This window comes from Gossypium arboreum, unplaced genomic scaffold (assembly GCF_025698485.1).
Source record: "Gossypium arboreum isolate Shixiya-1 unplaced genomic scaffold, ASM2569848v2 Contig00818, whole genome shotgun sequence".
NCBI classification, from domain to species: domain Eukaryota; kingdom Viridiplantae; phylum Streptophyta; class Magnoliopsida; order Malvales; family Malvaceae; genus Gossypium; species Gossypium arboreum.
Window position 1 is genome coordinate 25651 of NW_026440932.1, and position 6648 is coordinate 32298.

Genomic DNA, 6648 nt, shown 5'->3' on the forward strand with positions numbered 1-6648 from the left:
TTAAATAGCCCCTACTTGCATGAACGTCTCCAGTACATGTACTCCCTTAAATGCCGTCCATTGAACCTCAATTCTACATACACCTCTTCATACATTGCACCAAGCCGTACATGAACTTGCATTAATTTCCTTCCATGCATGCATGTGTACCGTCAAAGGATTGGATCTTCTAGATACATTCATGCATGAATCTTCATCATTCATGTAACCGAATGTGCATTTGAACCCAAGCATTCATGTATTTTGTGCATTCATGTATTTGGCAAATACATGAACTTGTAAACACCTTGAATCTGGTCATACATGCACCTAATTAAATGTTGTTCATTCATGCATGTGGGATGTCCAAAAAGATGTTTCTTCAAGCATTCATTTGCCGTCCATGAGCATTGTACCTACAAGAAATAAAACAATTCATAAGACATCATGTGAACACACATAAATTTAGCACAATGTGAACACATTTAAGTTATGTGATATCTATGACATATTAATAACAAATATTAATATAAGACAAGTTTAATGCTTAAATAAATATGTGCAAATTTTATTTAATGCATTAAAGAAAAACCGAGTTAAACTAAAATGAGCTAAGCTTTAGCTCGTGAGCTAAAGTTGAGTGAGATTAAACTCTAAGTGAAGGTGAGCTAAGGTTTAGCTCGTGAGCTGAATATGAGCTAGGAGTGAGCTCGGTTTAGCTCGAGCAAGTTGGATTGAGCTCGAATAAGCTGGATTTGAGCTGGGCCGGAGCTAGTGGAGCTGGAAGCGAGCTTGGATCAGCTTGCCAACATGTCAATGCTCGGCTTGCAGGCTTGTTCGATGAAGTTTTGAGGCGTGCTCGTATCACCCACTAGGCCCAATTCACCTTCATATGGCCCATTAGGCCCAAATCATATTATACTCATGCTCACATACAAATTTTTCTAACACATAGCATCACTTATAAATCTTTGCATATTATGGGCCCAACAGCCCATCAAGCCCATTTAGCCCATTCTGGCCCATTTGGCCAACTCTCAACCCAAGTCCATGGAATCGCTTGTGGGCCTCAAGAAACCTATTGGTTTCCTCTCCATGAGTGTTCGTGCACTCGTGTGACTACCGTAGCCCAACTTTCAGCTACTCGACATTTCAGCTTTTCGACTTTTCAGCATTTTAGCTAATGTTGATTCATTGTGTGTGTGCGGTGTATGTACACACACAGTAAGCAAGCATGGTGTGATCTCCTTAGCCCAAACCTACAATTGATATCACTCAAAGATTAATCTCACATACTTATCGAATACTTTACCAAAAGTCGGAATCTCACCTTAACCTTACCTTGAACACAAATCCCAAATAGCTTCTCCTTGATCATGTACTCCTTAGATCTGCATTAATCTTAACTATTAACCCAGAATAATAGATGACTCCTATGCAACACAAGTCCCCTTACCTTAACTATGAACATTCGGCCAACCAACATCAAGAGCACTTACCAAAGTCTCTCACCTGAGGAGCAAATCCACATAGATCCAAGGACTGAGATTCGTTACCTATTCCTACCCAAAACTGATTAGAAGAAGTGAGGGACTGTATACTCAATACTTAGGAAAACCCGATTATGAGAACAAAGCACTTACACTAGGCTTGACCGATTAGAAAGGGTACTGGCGGCACTAAGAGTATTCGGCCAAGAAAGTTTCTACCCGTGTGATTTTTATGGTAAAAGAGAGTTATTCAGCTCCAAGGAAAAAGAAAGAAAAGTCAGCAATGAGGTAGAGGAAGAATAAAATTTGGCACAAGGAAGAAGAAAAAGAAAACAAAGCCTCTGGTTTTCGGCTTTTAGAGAAAAGAGTTTCTGGTAATAGGGTGAAGAAAATTCGACATGAGCTTCATACCCTAGCATTCGACACCTATTTATAAGCCTTATAGCCAAATTTTTCCCATGCCCAATTCCCTATTCGGCTCCATCACTTCTCCCTTCTCATCTCCTCGTTTTTCTCCCTGATAACCCCTTGATCCTTTCCTTAATTTTCTCTCCTCAACACTACCCTTAGAGTCTACTTTCATGCCACTTCCATCCTTCTAGAAGGCCAAAATTAAACTCTTAAAACACTAAGCTAGGATTGAACCTTGGACCTCCTTGCTAGCTATTAACGCCACCCTCTACACTCTAAGTGGCGTCCTTAGCCACTCTTCTACAAGGCTTTTTGATACTATTTTCCCTAACTTTATTTAAAAGCCCAACTACTTGCCATACGATTCTTTTAATATCTAAAATATAATTTCATTTATTCCTAGGTTCGAAATCAAGCCTTAACTAAGACCTACTAAAATTATTGATTGGATAAGAATATTAAACACAATTTTTATCAAAATCGAAACAACGAAGGTTCGGGATTTTGGGATTTTCGGTGCGTTACACGCTATGATAAACCATAATATATACATGTTTTTACCCTATGCTCGATATATTTTTGGAAGGATTATCATAAGATTTAATGAATTTGATACTTCTAATTTGTTAATTTCATGTTTTACACTCAGGAGAGCTTAGGATAGCAAAAAGAGTGAGAAATGAACTAAGAAAGGACAAATTGGGCCTAATTTAGTGTTTCACACGGCCTAGGCACTTCCACGGGTAATCCACACACCCATGTATGACACACGGGCAGGCCACACCCTCATGTGCCATGGCCATGTCAACATTAAACCAAGTCAAAATTACAGACGGCTGAGCACCTTCACACAGGCGTGGCGCGCAGTCGTGTCCTGTCGAGCCAAAGTCTAATTCTATTCGAAAAAGGCTAATTTTGGGCTATTTTGGGCATTCCAAAGTCTATATAAACACCCTAGAAGAGGATCAAAGGTAGGACAGAGTAGAAATCAGAAAATACTCAAGGATAGCCATTGAAATTTGCTCGGAAGTAGGATCTCATTCAAGACTGAATATCTCCATTCAATTTCCTTAGAAGTTCTTTGGGTTTCTTTATGTTTTGATATTTTCCCAATTTCAAGATGTTTTCCTCTATCGTTATGAACTTAACTCCCTAAATACCTAAGGGAGATGAAACCTAAGACAAATCTTATTACTATTTGAATTATATGATAAATACTTCTTATTCTTGATTGTGAGATTTAATCCTTGTTTTAATGTTTTAAGATATTAATTCAGGTTTTGATGTGCTTATTCACTGGAGCAAAAGTCCCTATTTAAGATTAGATCGTTCATAATTAAACGGAGTTGCATGCAATCCTAGAGATAGGACAACATAAATCTACTGGATTAGACTTAAATCTAATAAGGGAATCCATAGATCGAGTTAATGCGACAATAGGGGTTTTAATTAGAAAGAGATTTCGATTAATTAACCTAGAGTCAGTTATTCTTAGTCTCGGGAGAGATATTGACATAACTCAGGGATTTCTATGGAATAAGTCAAGTGAATAAATTGTCTAATTCAGAAGTGATAAGTAAAGTCTAGGTGGATTCTTCCTTAGGTATTGTCTCCTCCATCGGTTTTCTAAAAAGTATTTTCCAATTTTTTATCTCTGTCATAATTTTAGTTAATTAGATAATTAGTCTTAGTTTAAAACATTCTCTTAATTGTTAGGCTAGATAATAAAAAGTTAACAATTACTAGTACTTTTAGTCTTTGTGGATACGATATTTCTGGTCTCACCATAACCATTCTACTGTTCGATAGGTGCGCTTGGCTTAGTCGAATTTTTAGTTAGTTTAGCAACCATCAATTTTGTAGCGTCGTTCTTGGGGACTACGATATTAGGAACACTTGATTTTTATTACTTAAGCCATTTTACTTTTATTGCAATTTACTTTTTATTTTTAGTTTAATTTTTCTTTTCTAAATTTTTCTTTTTAATTGCTACGGAAGGTGTCTTTAGTATATGACTAGAAGGAACCCATTAGGACCTTTGCATTTTGACGGTGAGATCGAGAGCATAGCTCATGGAAACCAAGAGAAATAAGGTGAAGTCTACAATACATAGAGGAAGAGTGAGAGGACAATATCCATACTACGACCAAGGAGATAGCGATAATCGAATAATCGCTACCTCCTATGGTTCTTTGCAAATCCGATAAATCAAGATCCCACTCCTCGTACTATGTATGATTATGATAAACCTACTTTAACGAGGCCGAATCGAGTATAGTTAGACCTCATCATTGCTGCAAATAATTTTGAACTGAAACCTAACACTATTCAAATGATACAATAGTTTGTTCGGTTTGATGGTTTGCAAGACGAGGATCCAAACACTCATTTAGCAAATTTATGGAATTCGTGACACCTTTAAGATTAATGACATTTTTTACGATGCGATTAAGCATACATTGTTTCCCTTTTCATTAAGGAATAAGGCTAAACAGTGGTTGAACTCTTTACCATGAGGATCAATCACTACTTGGGAGCAAATGACCGAAAAATTTTACTCAAATATTTTTATTGACTAAAATGGCTAAATTAAGGAATGATATCTCTTCTTTTGTGCAAATGGATTTAGAAATACTATATGATGCATGGAAAAGATACAAGGATTTATTGAGAAGGTGCCCTCACCATGGATTACCTTTATGGCTCTGAGGTTCAAACTTTCTACAATGGTTTGAATCCCTCAATGAGACAGATGGTCAATGCGTGGCCAGTGGAACCTTAAATAATAAAACACCTGAAGAGGCTTGTGTGTTCATTGAAGAGATGTCACTAAATAATTGCAACGTCCCCACGCCCGAGACCATCACCAGAGTCGAGCTTGAGGGGTTACCGAACATAATTTATCAATTTAAGAACTTCAAATCATTTGTTTCTACATTCACAGCTTTCTAGCTACTCGTGTCACGATTACAAGAAAAATCATATCTCGAGTTACAAAACTCGAAATCAAGATCCGTAAATTTTCACTGAATCTAGACTCATTTATCTATTTACTAATTTTTTCTATAATTTTTATTGGGCCAATTAGTACAGTTTATTAATTAAAGTATCCCCTGTTTCAGGTTCGATTTGCTCGACCTCTGTGTATTACGAATCAGATATATCTCTATAAAAATTTCAATGACTATGAGGTTTGTTTCTATTAAAACTAGACTAAATAAGGAATTTTTACATATAAATAAAAACTTCTAATTATTTTAGTAAAATTTATTATGAATTTTTAAAGTCAGAATAGGGATCTAGAAATCACTCTGGGCCTATTTCGTAAAAGTTTAAATATCTCATAAAATATAATTTATATTCCTGTTTTGTTCAATCCATATGAAAATAGACTCATTAAGCTTCAATTTCATAACTTACTCATCATTTATTTCTATTTATACTATTTTTAGTGATTTTTCAAATTCATGTCATTGCTGCACAATATTCATTTTAAGGCAAGTTTCATCTTTCCATGAATTTTTATGAACTAGATAACTGTTAAACTTCCATGATATCAAACATGATCTAAATTAGCCATCACCATGACTTATCAATATCAAACATTTTCTCAACCAAACATGGGCATATCATAAAATTATTTACACAAAATAGGTATATTGCTATACATGCCATACTTAAGTAGTTGTACAAGCCATTTACCAAGATAAAAGTCCTTTGGATAGTGTGATCGAACTTTCGACTGTCCCGATTCTGAGCCGCTTGTTCAAAACTACAGTGAATGAAAAGGAAGGAGTAAGCATAAATGCTTAGTAAGTTCATATGTAAATAACAAGTAACATAACAATACAAATATACCAAACAACTTTAGCATAGTACCACCAAAACATATATCACATCTTTAAACATCATTCATCATCTTACCACCTTATCATTGTTGTATCTATTTTCAACCCGAGGGTTAAGAACATACCTGTCCAAAGTGTCCATTTCACAACACTTACCCAAAACATCACTTATATCTTAAGTGCTCTTCTATTAAACTAGAAATTTCACCCGTTGAACACATCGGAATATAACTCAGATACATGGATAATTTGCACATAAGTGCCACATATGTAATCAAGAAATCATGTAACCTGCCCCTAAGTGAAGTCGGACTCAACTCAACGAGCTCGGGCGTTTGCATCCATAAATGAACTCGGACTCAACTCAACGAGTTCGGACATTTGCATCCATAAGTGAACTCGGACTCAACTCAACGAGTTCGGATGCTCAACCATCCTAGTGATATGTCACTTGTATCCTAATCTATTCCTAAGGTTCAAACGGGCTTTTTCCCTTAATCTCACATTTGCTGTCTTCCATGGAATATCGGAACCGATACTCGGTAGCAATTCATATCAAGTAGTAAACATAATTTGCATATTACTCAACATTAACCACAAAGCATAATATTTCACGATTAAAAATCAGCATATCATATAATTAACATTAATAACTTAAAAATAACATTTATGCTACATTATTTACACATGAACTTACCTTGGTACCAAAATATAAAGATTTTGCAATTTAGTCCACAATATTTTCTTTTCCTCGATCACGACTTGAATCTCGTTTTTCTTGATCTATAATACCAAATTAATCTTATTTAATATATACATTTATCAAAACAGCATTTAATACGAACTTTAAAAAAATTACACTTTTGCCCCTAAACTTTTGCATAATTACACTTTTGCCCCTAGGCTCGGGAATTAAACTT

General features: G+C 35.6%; 1 non-coding gene across 1 annotated transcript; it reads right to left on the bottom strand.

Annotated features, from left to right (window-relative positions):
• Positions 1-4466: 4466 nt before the first annotated feature.
• Positions 4467-4573, bottom strand: LOC128289255 (small nucleolar RNA R71). Its single transcript, XR_008278912.1, has one exon. It is a non-coding gene; the product is annotated as a small nucleolar RNA R71 (small nucleolar RNA).
• Positions 4574-6648: the final 2075 nt, after the last annotated feature.